Genomic DNA, 14,305 nt, shown 5'->3' with positions numbered 1-14,305 from the left:
GATCTGCTTGTTCTTGTCACATGGAGAAAGGCCAGGTCCCGTTGACGGGGTAATCTCTTGTGTTCTTTGGCCAGGGATCAGCGGTTCCTGGGTCCGGAGACCCTCTGGGCTCCCTCGGCTTCCTCCAGTCCAGCCCCACCGGTTGTTCTCTGTAAAGACTGTCAGCAGCTGTTGATTCAAGAAGCTTCCTCTGAGGTGGGAGCTGCTATTTTTCCTAAATGCAAATTGTTACACCGTGAATTGTTAAAAAAATTATTCTGTGCTTTCAAAAAAAAAGGCTTCTCCAGGACCTTTTTCTCCTGGAGGGACATCAACATCCCCTCTAACCTCCTCACCCTAGCCCACCTGCCCCTGAACTCACTCCAGTCCTGCCCTCTTCCCATTCATCCTCTCTTCCCTCCTATTTGGCCCACCTCCCTTTCCCACTACCTGCTGGCTCTTCCCCCTGCCAAAGGGCCCAGATACCTGTCACCCATCCTCTCTGCAGTGCAGTGAATCACACGGTGCTCCAGAACATGGCACCTGGGTATGCCTGAGCCCTAGCTGAACAGCTTCTACATGAGGTCCGCCGACCCCACCCAGATCAAGATCCTAAGGCTAGAAGTGCTAAACACCCTGGTGAATGAAACTAACACCGCTACTATCCAACACAAATTTCAGACCTGCATTTACAGTCCAGACAAGGACTTTATGGCAGTCACAAACCAGGCCACTGGATGCTGTGCAACTAATAAAGGATGACTGTGTAACACCTGCCTCAGTGTCCTGGTGCAGATTCTGCCACCATGATGAGCTCATGGTCTTTATAAAGAAGCTTCTGCAGATGCAGCAGGCATAGCATGGGGGGGCATCACTTGGCAAAGCTCTTAGACAACATCCAGGTGCCCATGGACCGAGTCAGCATCCTCTGGCTCTTGGGCAAGTATTCTGGATGTCTCTAATATTGCACCTGACATCCTCAGAAAACTGGCCAAGTCCTTCACATCAAAGGCAGGCATCATTAAGCCACAGGTCATCAACCTGGAGGCCTAGCTCTACCTGACCAACACTTAAGCAGACCAAGCTGTCAACCCCGTATGTGCTGAGTAGGGCCAAGTACTGCCAAAAGTACGCTGTCCATGACCTAACACTTTATCTGGATGCTTATTGTCCCTTCAGAGCAAGTGGAGCCCTCGGCCACCATGCTCCAAGCTCTTGCTGGCATTCAGACCAGCCCCAGTCTTGAAGTTAGCCTTCAAAGACCAGGACCACTTCCAGCTGGGGTCACCGTCCTACCTGCTCAATGCCAACGCCATAGGCTACCAGAAGATCCCACACCAGCCAGAGGAAGCCCCAGACCCATCTGTGTGCAACATGGAGTTACCTGAATGGACCAAGTACACAAATGGGGAGAAGAAGAAGAAACCCTTATACTCTGACTCTGAGGGGCTACTATACTGAGTCTGCAGACGGTGCCCGCAAGTCTGGGAGTGAATCAGACATTAAAACCCTCCCAGCAGCAGAAGAGATCTGCCTGCTTGAGCTTCAGGACTCTACACGTCCCAGTTCCCAGCCTGTGTACCCCCCACCACAGTTGTGTCCATCAGTCTGGCTGCTAACCTGGAGGGACTGACACAGAGTGTGCCCTGGTGCCCTCACTGCTAAAACCAGCTGCTGCACAGAGGTGCTGGTGAGGGGCTGGCTTTGGACTACACCTTTAGCTGCTGACCTGCCCAGGCCCCCACGTGGTGTCTGTGCACATCCAGGCACCACAGCTCCCACAGCTCCATCAAGGGCCTGAATGTGCACACCCCTGTACTGCCTACTGGCCTCAGCATCCAAAAATCGAGTCCCTGGCACCTGGAGAAGCTGCCACTGATGTAAAGGTCATTCATTTCTGTGACCCAACCTAAGTGGCCAACTTCCAGCTGTGAACCCAAGCTGGACAGCTCTACATCTCCATTCAGTCACCTGTAGGGGAGCTGACAGCCCCCATGTCCATGAATGAGAATGACAACAAGAAGGAACAGGCAAGACTGCTGGGCAGGAATGAGATCACAGAGAAGCTCAAGCTGCCGGACACCTATCGGAGTAACCACGTGGTGGTACAGAAAGTTACTGCCACTGCCCACCTGGGTTGTGTCCCTTGTGGGACATCTGATGACTTCAGGTTGCAAAAAGGATGCAGACCAATGACAGCCTGACACTGGATGCCCTGCCTGCTGGAGCTGCCCAACTGACAGCCAGCAATGAAAGATGGTGTTCTGGGCACCATGCTGGTGAAGAACTGGTACAGGCTCTAACCCAGTGGCTCCCAAACACTGGGACCTCTTTGGCCCCCACCTGTCCCTCTGTCATGACATCTGGCCTGTTAGCCCTTCTCTCTCCCTTTGATTTTCTCTGTCTCTCTCTCTGTCTCTCTCTCTCTCTCTCTGTCATATCAGACTCATGTCCAATGCTATCTGGCATTCTGGGGGTCCTCTTCCCCTCTGGTCATTACAAGTTTCCCCCCCAGATCCCCTCCCCATAAGGTTTTCTTAGCAATCCATGGAGAGGGAAATGGCAACTTTTCCCTCCAGTCCTCCTAACTTTCTGTAGCTATTTATGTAGCAAAATCTATATAAAATATCTTCTGCATTACATGTATTATATACATGACACTTGGTAACTAGACTTACTATGGTGATCATTTTGCAATATATACAAACAAAATTGTTACACTGTATACCTGAAACTAATATAATGTTATATATCAATTATACCTCAATAAAAAAATAAAATGTATTTCTGGGCTATAGTCCAGGAACACTGAATCAGAATCTTTCTGGGGCTAAGCTTAGAAATCTTCATTTAAAAATGTCCAAGATGATTTTACAGCAGAATAAAGATAAAAACAGTTATTGGTATACCTTAGAAACCTCTTGTTTCAACAATCTCCCCTCTGTATCCTGGACTCTTCTGCATTGGACCAGCCCTTCAGAAGGGACCTTGAACTGAGGTGCCAGAGGTGCCAGAGGAAATTAGGAAAAAGCAAAAGAACTGAGATCCCTGTAGCCTACTCACTCTATTGGAGCTTGTTGACAACAATCAACCAAGTGTCTGCCTGCTAAAACACAGTCCAGAAGAGAGGCAAATCTGGAAACAAAGAAGAGTGGACTTTCTGACCTCAAGGGGTTTATAAACTGGTAGGAGACAAAGCTACACATAAAGGTTGTGTGAGGATAAAAGAAAGTCTGATCACCCTAATTATGTGGGCAATTGTCTTGACTTTTACATCTACTTTGACTATACAGATAGAAATTCTGAATACAGCCTTCTGACCTCTATCTAGGATTTTCTACTATCCTAAATGCATAACTGTAATATATTCTAGAGTTTCTAGCCTCTCATCTAGAAATTTCTTTTGAATTACTCAGGGTATAAACATATTCTGGAGTTTCACAGTATGTCTAGTTTCAAATATCCTAAATTGTTTTCTGAAGTGATTAAAAGAGTTCAAAAATTCCATCACTTTGAAATCTTCTACTACTTTTGTACTCAAAAGTACTATAAGACAGCTGTTAGTTTTTATATGCATTCAGAGTTATAAATTGAGCATAATCTGTAGATTCTAAAGATGGTCAAAGCTTGGTCCCTCTTCTCATAGGCCACAGCCTAACAGATAAGACAGGTATATAAATGATTATGTGCCCCAATTTTAGGGAAAAAAATACAATTTTATATATATATATCATATGTATATACATATGTATATATATAATTACTATGTGGAATATATCCTGCCCCTTTGCTTGGCAGATAATGATGATTTTTAGAATGCATGGAAAGATGGAATTACTACCCAGAAAGTAGTTCTATATAAGTTGGGTAGAGAGGAGCACACATTTTAAACCAGCAGGGATATGGGTAGGTGCCAGGCAAGGAATCTCATTTTAGCAATGGAGAGGTAAAGGACCTGTAATGATCTACTCAGTGAAAGGAATGTGCTCCTTAAATAGTCACTCTCTTGACATGCTTTTTCCATTTGATAACTAGATTAACTGTGACACAATAGGATTAGGGCATGGGGGAGGGGAGGAAGAAGAGCTCTCAACACAGTACAGAAATAAGGCTTAGAGTGCAAGAATGACTGGCTCCACACACTGGAGATCATGTCATTTGTGAATGAAAGCCCCCATCAAAGAATTTTCAGCATGGAATCTTGGATGCCTTCATTTGTCACCTGGGCTCCTTCTACCACGGTGGGAGTCTCAGACGCTAATTGCCACCATGAGTTCCTAGATTTACACACTGAACATGATGACATAATCCTGGAGGAAGACAAGGAGACTGGGGAAGACAGGTCTCTTCAGCCCTGCTGTGAGAGCAGAAATAAGCAAACCAAAAGGGGACCTGACAACTTCCCCTTTAATTGATTTAAATTAGGAATTCTTCCAGCATCCAAACTGTGTTCTAATTAAGTTCGATATGAATGATGGCCCATACTGTAGATGGTTGAAAGGTGAGTTTTCTAAGATAATAATAGAACAGGCATGTGATATAGTTTTGTGGAGGAGTAATCCCTGCTATTCAGATGACATCTTTCAATATTTTTGGGAAAGGGGGGGTGGTGATTAGTTTATTTGAGATTTACATAAAGTGATAAATCCCAAAAAAGCCTTCCAAATGCTAAGGCCCATCTTAAAAATAATTTTAACAAGACTTATTTTTACTCATTTTAAAAATTGATATATGCTTGTGAGAAATAGTTGGGATATAGAGAATAGAAAAATAGGGGAAAAAAGAGTATCCATAATACCAGATATAGTCACTGATAAAAATTAACATATTTGGTATACAGGATTCCCCTATCAGAAAGTTCACTTTATGCTACTTTGCTTTTACAAAAGACTTCATTTAATACCTGTTTTTGCTACCTGAAAGAAATTTGAAGAGCAATTTTGCTTTTATCCAGTAGTAATTTCTTCTTTGCTTTATGCCATTGCAGTTTACAAAAGGTTTCATAGGAATGCTCTGCTATGGGATAGCAGCAGAAACCTGTTCTTCTTTCATGCTTCATAGATGAACCTGTACATAATTTTAAGATCATATTAAATATTGTATTGTAAAGCATGTATCTCTACATGTAATATAAAACACGTTTCCATGATATTACAGTATTTTGCAAATATGAATTTAATCCTAGCAATTTCATCATGTAAAGCATGTCTTCATTTATTTGTCCATTCCTCTCCTTTCAACCTTAAGTGCCATTTCCAAGTGTTCAGTATTTTGAATAATGCTACACAATATGGATATTAATATGGGTGTTTTGGCTTTTTATTGTTTTTGATATCTTTCTTCGCTGACCTCTCAGGATTTATTCCCAGATGTAAGATTCAGTGTTTGGGGTTATGGAAATATTTAAGAGTTTGGTATATTTTGTGATGTTTTCTGATAAGGCAACCATAATTTTTGCCTTGGGGTAACACTGTCCATTTACTGTAAATGTTCCTCATACTAAATATTCTAATTTTTACATTTCCCTATATGTCTCTAACACTGAAACTGGATTTGTATTTCTCTTATTGCTGAGAGGTAGAATATTGCCATATATTCTTCTCAGTCAGTATTTCTTATAAATTGTCTATTCGTATCTTGTATTTTTCTTTTTAACATATGAAAGCACTGTTGTCAATTCCTTATTTTTAAAGGATATGATTGGTTTGGATAAATTTTTCAGCGAAAGGGTACAGGAAATCTCAATCTTCTGTAGCTATGCCACTTCCAAAAGTTCAGTAAAATTATCTCAAATTAATCAACAACTCCCTCGAACACCCACATACACACATTCACCCTCCTGCCCCTATTCCCTGAACTTTCTCCAGTCTTAAGTAACCCTCACAGAATGTGTCACATAGCATTCAGGAGAACTGGATCCTGATCCCCTTTCATGAGGTGCAGTTTAAGGCACTGAACAGAGAAGAAATATCTTGTAGGCTTCACATCCTTCTTCTGTTTCCTGCATCACTAAATACACACCAGTGGCAAGGGAACAATTTGATGACTCCATCCAGACATTCTGATGTCCTTTCAAAAGGTGCAGAGCTTCAGGAAGTTACTTTGATTCTCTGGGAGGAGAAGAAAGGTTTGAAGGTGGTAAAAACAGCTCACGTATGAAACCTCTGCTTAGGGAAATATTTGTGCTCCACAGGGAGCTCATCTTGAGATAAATCAATATACAAATGAATAAATAAAATATATTTACTTTCTTTATAAGGGAAAGTAAATTGCCTCTCTCTGCAACAACTCTCTATTGTGATGATTTTCTACAGTGATTTCAAAAGTATTAGCTATATTATTTCTGCTACTGCTCAAGATGACTGTCCTTTAATAAAAATATCTAAAATAACAGATATTCCTTTATGAGTCAATGCACATCTTCATACCTCGCTAATGTAAATGGGGATTTACTCTTGGCTAGTTCATTTCTCCATAAAGTTCATTTCTCCATCAAAAAAAAATTAATGTTTTTTTTAGCCAGTTGCTCCATAAAATTTAAGATTTGCTTCATGAGGGGGGCAAGTTGGATTGAAGTAATTCAATAAGAAAATGATACTTAAAAGTTCTACTTTCCAGTTTATATTAAAATGAAAATAAAACTCAAAATAGATTTGAAGTATGAATGTAACATGAACTATTAGCAAAAATAGTATGTTTCCCTGCTAGAAAGTAAATGAATGACATGCATTTCTCATTTCACTTTTCTCTCAAGCTCCACTCCATGTATTGTTCCCAGAGGGATTTTTATTTTCAACCTTCTAACCTTAGTTTCCTTAACTGAAAAATAAAGTTAGTACTTCCTACCCTGTTAGATCTTTGTGAGAATTATAAGAGAATTATATGTAAATTAAATACCATATTGCCTAGCTCATTAAAATGTATTTAGGTAGGTGCTCATTAAAATGTATTTCTATCAGGATGCCTTTCTTTTAAGTACTATTCATTATACATAGCATAATCCATATTATTTCAGTCTTATTTGGAGTGGGGCAATGAGAACCATCTGCTATTACAGCACTTGAAAGAAAATGGCAAAACCTAAGAAAGACAGTCTCCATTTTAAAGCTTAAAGGGATCAATTGATTCATTTTCCTCAACAATGTCCCTCTTTTTAGAGAGGATCAATACAGTGAGATGCAGAAGAGAATCTCTCTTCTGATCATTGGTGAAGAGAAATGTTAACTATACATTTTAAAACCATGTGGCTGACAGAGAGAATAGAGAATGACATTTTAGGATCCACAGTCAAGGAACAAAATGGAATGTTTGAGAAAAATGCAGAGGGACCTATTAAGGGCATCTCACAAATCAAGCCTTTATGGTGTCTATGTGACTGTGAAGCTGTCAGGATTTGTTTAGCTAATGATTCTAACTTGTTAAAATTTTAACCATGGCTTCTTTTGCTGCATTTCAAAGAATTCATAATGTTCCTTTTATTGTTTGTTTCCTGTTTGAAAAGATGACTCCATGAGAATATTTTTTTTTATCTTTTAACAATATAAGGGCATTTATTCAGCTCTCTGATCCTCCAACTCTACTTTAGTTGTGTGTTCTCATCCTAGCAGACTAGACTACAACTGTCATCTTTCTTTTTCTGTGGAGTTCTAGACTTCTTCCAGGATAAGTAAACACTCAGATATTAAGGAAGCGGACTGAAGGCAAAGAAGAGGAAATGTCATTTGTCATTTGAGGGGATATTTGAAATAGTTGAACATTTATGGAAACACTTGGCTAAGAAATTTTACTACAGTTATATTACCTTATTCTGTATCCATTGTAGTCCTGCAAGACAGCAATTATTTTCATATCCATTTTTCAGATGAGGAAACAGAGACTTAAGAGGGTTAAGTAACTTATACAACGGATACAACTGGCATACTTCCCATAAACCGTAGCTGTTCTTTGAAAATAATGGCTGTGATACAGCCTTATTAGTTTCAGGAAATAACCAGTAAGGTTCTTGGGTTTCTATTTTAGAGCTGAGGGCCCCAAAACTCAGGGAAGTCAATTAACTTGCCTAAGTTCATGTAGCCAAGTAAGTGACATAAATGGATTTAATTACAAATACATACATTTGATCTTAAATCTATTCCATATTTCTTTACTCTATAATGTATCTCTTTTGGTACTTGTCTGTTAATGGGTATTGTCAGTGGTGTAAAAAATTAAGAAAATGTGGTCCGTCCCCACAATATGCTTAGAGCCTATGAGGGAAATAATTTGATACTTAAAATATGTCTAGACTCTAATGTATATATTAATAATGGTCACTATAATGTGTGTGATATTTTTAACTATCTGAAGAAACTTTAAAATAATTTGTATATCACATTCCTTTCCATAAAAAAACTGCACTTAAAAAAATGTTAATTATGTAATAACTCTAAGATGTGCAGTTTCAATTATCCTCTAATTGTTAATAGGATTTTTACTTTCCTAATTGTACTAACTTGTTATTTCTGAAAGGATAACATTTGGGACATTATTAAGAGCTGTTTAATTACTGCCTCTTTTATTTGCTTTGTCAATAAACCTTTGAAAACTATTCCCTCATTTGCAAAAAGAAGGTATGGCATTCTAGGTATGAGTGGATTAAATATATATATAAACATATATACATATATGTAAAGTGGTATGGTTTCTACTCTCTAGCAGACACTTAATATTAGTTCCATTCCCTTAAGTAAAATGCCTGCTGTTATGACTAGTAAATAATGGGTATTCAAAATATATATCCCCATACCACACAAAAAAATAAATTTGAAATGAATTAAAAATCTAAATATAAGACCTGAAGCCATAAAACTCCTAGAAGAAAACATAAGCAGTAAATACTTGAATATCATTTTTCTGGGTATGTCCCCCCAAGTAATGGAAATAAAGGCAAATAGAAACAAATGGGACTGCATCAAACTAAGAAGTTTCTGAACAGTAAACCATCAACGAAATGAAAAGATAATCTATAGTATGGGAGAATATATTTATAAATGATATATCTGATAAGGGGCTAATATCAAAAAATATATAAAGAACTCATTAAAAAGGAATCTGATTAAAAACTGGGCAGAGTATCTGAATAGACATTTTTACAAAGAAGGTGTACAGATGGCCAACAGACACATGAAAAGATGCTCCACATCACTAGTCATCAGGGAAATTCAAATAAAAAAATCACAATGAGATATCATCTCACACCTGTCAGAATGGCTAATATCAACAAGACAAGAAATAACAAGTTTGGTGAGGATGTGGAGAAAAAGGAGCCCTCAATACATTGCTGGTGAGATTGCAAATTGTTGCAGCCACTATGGAAAACAGTATGGTGAGTTCTCAAAGAACTAAGAATAGAAATACCATATGACCCAAAAATTCCACTTCTGAGAATTAACCTGGAGAAAACAAAATCACTAATTCAAAAAGACATACGCACTCCTATGTTTACTGCAGCATTATTTACAATAGCCAAAACATGGAAACAACCTAAGTGTCCATTGATAGATGAATGGATAAAAGATGTAGTACATATATACAATGGAATATTACTGACAAAAAAAAGAATGAAATCCTGCCAATTGCAACAACATGGATAGACCTACAAGGCATTATGCGATAAGTAAAAAAGGTCAGACAGAGAAAGATAAAAACCATATGATTTCACTTATATGTGGAATCTAAAAAAAAAAAACCAAATGAACAAACAAGCAACACTGAAACAGATTCATAAACACAGAGAACAGACTGGTGGTTGCCATATAGACAGGCAATGGGGTGAAATAGGTGAAGGGAGAAAAAATTAGTGAGCATGTTTGATATCTTGATCTGGGGGATGGTTACATGGGTCTATGCACTGTCAAAATTTGTCAAGCTATCCACTAAGATTTTTGCATTTTTTATGTACCTCAATATAAAAAATTTTAAATTAAAAAAATAATTTTAAACTTAATAGCCTTCCTAAGTCTCACCCAAATTAACCGATAATAGTTAATAGATAATTTATAGAGCATATCTTGCTCTAACTTGGCTTGTACTACTTCAGGTGTCACACCTTTGACTTCCAAGCAAAGGTTGAAGCCCTCCCTCTGTTTTTCCCCTCCCTCCTTTCATTAGCATTATGCTCAGGTGGAAAGAAATTTCTGCTTTCTCTCCTCACTGTGTCTGCTGAGAACAATAAGAAACACTAGTTACGGACTAAACAAAATACACATCAGCAATGATTTGTAAATAATGGAAGTTACCATTGTAATTAAAGATGAGCAGAGCCATGAAGGCACTGATTTTTAAGTTTAATGAATAAATGAGGCACTCTGCTAATATTTAACTTTCTAGCAAGAAGAATGTAAGGACAGTGGTTTTTAAAACTTCATTGGAGAACAGTGAGTTTTGGACATATTTATCTCAGGGAATGAAAAATAAAACAATTTAGAGAAGAGACAAAAATTACATATAGAAACAGAAGGGCATATGGTAAAAGGAAGATACCTGTACCAAATATACTCGTGACCTGGAAATCCATTAGTGTTATGATTTGGCAAAGGTATAAGGAGAGAGAAAATAATCACTTAGGTGTCCTTAGACTTTTGAGAGAGAATGATGTTCTTTGATGGACTTCTTTGCAAGAGGATCATTTAATGCTCAAAACACTTAGGTGAGTTTATCTTCCCAGTTCTGTTTTAAAGTGTCATAAAGGCAAGCAGAAAAGAGCAGAAGAAACATAAATGTAGATGGAGCACTTACTTGGTTCTAGATACTTGAGAGGATTGAGACTCAGAGATATTTGACAAATCATCTAAGGTGCCAGAGGTGAAACATGCATACTGAGGGTTATCACCCAGGTAATTCTGACTCCTAAGTCCATGGTTTTCCACACCCTGCTTTGCCACAAAAGAAGGCATGTGGTATGATTCGCTGTTCATTCACCACCTTCCCTTCTTTCCCAAAGACCTAAGAGGATATACCAAACAGAACAGCATTTCCTAAATACCTAAATAAAAGAACACTCCCAAATAGGTCTTCACTGCCCCCTCAGCAAATGCGCCCATCAGGAAGGATTCTTAATAGCCTTGAAGAAAATAATCAGTGTAAAGGAGCAGGGGGGTGCTGTCCAATCAAACGTGTCCTGAGAAGTGATGGACACATTTTCCCAGCCTAAGAGTTGAATCTCCATTTGGGGATAGAGGCATCCTATGAAAGGTCCCTGACATTGTCGCACGTTCAGCTCCTGTTGCAAACCTTTTCAGGCCAAGTTCTGAGAATCTGGCTTCTGCTTAATTCAATTATATTGCTCTTAGGGTAAATGTGAAAAGTCATGTCTCTTGATACTCAGAGTCGTTTGCTTTTCCCTTTTCGTTTGCACATGTTTTCTAGAGACCACTGAAATCAGCACTCCTGAGAATGGCCTATATTATAGCACAAACAAATTAACAATGGTGTTTCTGGGCCTTCAAGGTGGAAGGCCTGAGGTTTAAGGTGAAAGAAACACCCCTCTGTGTAACTTTGTCCCTAACCATTTCACAGGCAAAAAATCTACCAGATATTTCTCCAGTTCAGAAGGATTCCAAGAAGTTCTGATCTGGTAAGTCTGTGACAATATTATCAAAGAAACAGAGCTAATATTTTATTAGCAAGTGTTATTTAACAGGTTACATTTAGATAACTTTTATCCCTTGATCTAATGCTTTGCATTGGTTTAGTTTAGTGTGGTTTAGTTTTGATTTAAACCTTGCTTCTCCACCAAGGTCTAATTACACTGTGAAACTCCCTCAAGTGGAGTGGAGAACTGGAAGATAGAAAAGTGATATTTCATGTACAGTCTCATATTTATAGTTTGTTTTTCTTCTTAAAAGGAAAAATGCTGTTTAGAAACCACTAATTAATTATACTGATCCATTTCAGATATCAAGGGGATGAAAACAAGTTATATTACATTGCATTTATATCATATCATATCATATCACTGTCATATTATATTTATTGTATTATATATTATATTATACTATACTATACTATACTATACTATACTACACTATACTATACTATATTATATTATATTTGGATCCAGATGATTTTCAGGCACAGAACCACACTCCTCTCTATCCTTTCTTTTTTTGTTAATTTCTTGAGGTATAATTAATATATGTTTCAGGTGTACAACATACTTCAATATTTGTACACATTGCAAAATGATCACCACAATAAATCGAGTTAACATCCATCACCTTATATAGTCACACAAATTTTTTTTCCTTGTGACGAGAACTTTTAAGAGCTACTCTCTTAGCAACAGTATCATTGACTATAGTCACCATGCTATGCATTACATCCCCAGAAGTTATTTATTTTATAATCCTCTCTCTTTTTAAAATAAGATGTTTCTTATATGCTCAGTTTTGATATGCATGGCAACTTATTTCAAGGGGGTACTTAATACAATGGCAGAACCTGCTACAGTCTATTGGAAGATAAGCTTTCATTATTCTGTTTTTAGTGGGAACACTGACTTGTATGATGTTGTGACCGATATTTTGTATTAAGTATGTTTTTTATGTTGACATTATTATTTTACACAAAATCAGAGCTTCTCCAGGTGCAGGTGTGTAGGTGTTTGACACAACCCACGGATGATTTGAACAGTTTCAATTAGTGCTGCTTTCTGAACCCTTGGAAGTGGAAGTGGCTGATAACTGCAGTTGCTACAAAGGGCCTGGCTGCTTCAGGAATTTTTTAAAATGCTAATGTAATGACAAAGTTTCCAATTATCTGTCATAGGTAAATATGAATGCACACCATAAGTACCACCACGATGATGCTGGACTTATTTTTCCAGGAATAGAAACTGGAAACATTGTCAGTTTTAGATTAATTTTAATAAGAATTAATGGCTCCTTAAATAAACAGGTTGTTGACAAGCAACACTTTCAGAATCGAGTATTCTTAGATCAGTGTTTGTAACTTGGAGAGATGTCTGTATATATTTATACCCATAGCTCATTAACTTACTCATATGTTATTTAAAAAGTCAGCTTTCTGTCAAATTGGGGATTAAAAAAAAAACCTATTGACTACCACTACAGGCAAGACACTATACTAGTTACTTGACGTCTTTTCAAATTCTTCAGTATCAGTGTGGAACAGAAACTGTTGTCCCTTATTTTGTATTAGAAAAAATGAAGAATAAAAGAAGTTCAAGTGTCCCTGCAGGACATATGGATATGATGAGCAGTGGAAATTACTATTATTCAGTGGTAACTATTATTTATTGTTTTTCTGTTATATTCAAAAGGGGCCTATCATTTAATATCTCCAGCCCCACATGCAGAGACATGCTCTTAAGTCAATGGAATTTACCTCTGCTTCTTTTTTACACATAGAAAATTCAACAGATAATTATCATCATATGATATTATGTTGCATTATGATAATCTGGTAACATGCTAATGGTGTGGGAGGGAAAGAATGCCTCATAGTTTTTTATAGAGAGATCTTTTGAGTTATTAACAATTCATGACATTTATAGCTGATCACAACTCAACATTCAAAAACTTTTTATGCTTGGAGTAGTATATCACAAACAGACATTTTGGAAGGTCCCTCTAGGCACACAAGAGTGCTTCTAATGAATTGAAAGCAACTATATTTTCATGTACCCTAAATTTCTCTAATTTAATTGATGGAAAAATTGTCAAGGCAGATGTAAAGTCAACCATGCACTGGTTGGTGATGATGGTCTCTGTCAGAATTCTAGTTCAGAAACTAAATCCATGAGAACTTTGCTGTTATTGTTGCTTTGTTCTACAAAGTTTCAAATTTTAGCTTCTCGATGAAGAAAATACATGTGCCTTGTGTGTCCTTAGGCAGTCAACTAAAGCATCCGTCATGGAGGTCTGAGATATTGCCTCAACCAGAGGTCCAGCTGTGACAATCAAGTATCACTTTGAACTTGAATTGCAGTCTTGGTGGTGAAAGGTCAGAACTTCATTCACTTAGTAGTCAATCTTTTTTGTTCTATGCACTTAACTTTATTAAGCATGGTTAAAGCTCTCTATACATCTGCCTTATTTTCTTGCTTCAATACCAACCAGACCTCTCACCATCCAGACTTACACAAGTATATGTAACACACACCAGTTTGCAAACATTCTCCATGTAAGCTAAAATACTTCATGCACAAAACCTTTTTGTATTAAATCTCTAGTGTTATGACAACCAGAAAATGTTATTGGTCTCTCTCAAATGGAAGAATAAACCCATACTTTGGAAAAGGGGTAAGTCTGCTAGAGGAATGTGT

General features: G+C 37.7%; 1 pseudogene; it reads left to right on the top strand.

Annotated features, from left to right (window-relative positions):
- The first annotated feature begins 528 nt into the window (after positions 1 to 528).
- The window catches only part of LOC108393864 (AP-3 complex subunit beta-2 pseudogene), a 50,291-nt pseudogene continuing 36,514 nt past the window's right edge, over positions 529 to 14,305 (top strand).

The sequence above is a fragment of the Manis javanica genome, chromosome 17 (assembly GCF_040802235.1).
Source record: "Manis javanica isolate MJ-LG chromosome 17, MJ_LKY, whole genome shotgun sequence".
Classification (NCBI taxonomy): Eukaryota; Metazoa; Chordata; class Mammalia; order Pholidota; family Manidae; genus Manis; species Manis javanica.
This window is presented reverse-complemented; position numbering and strand designations above follow the sequence as displayed.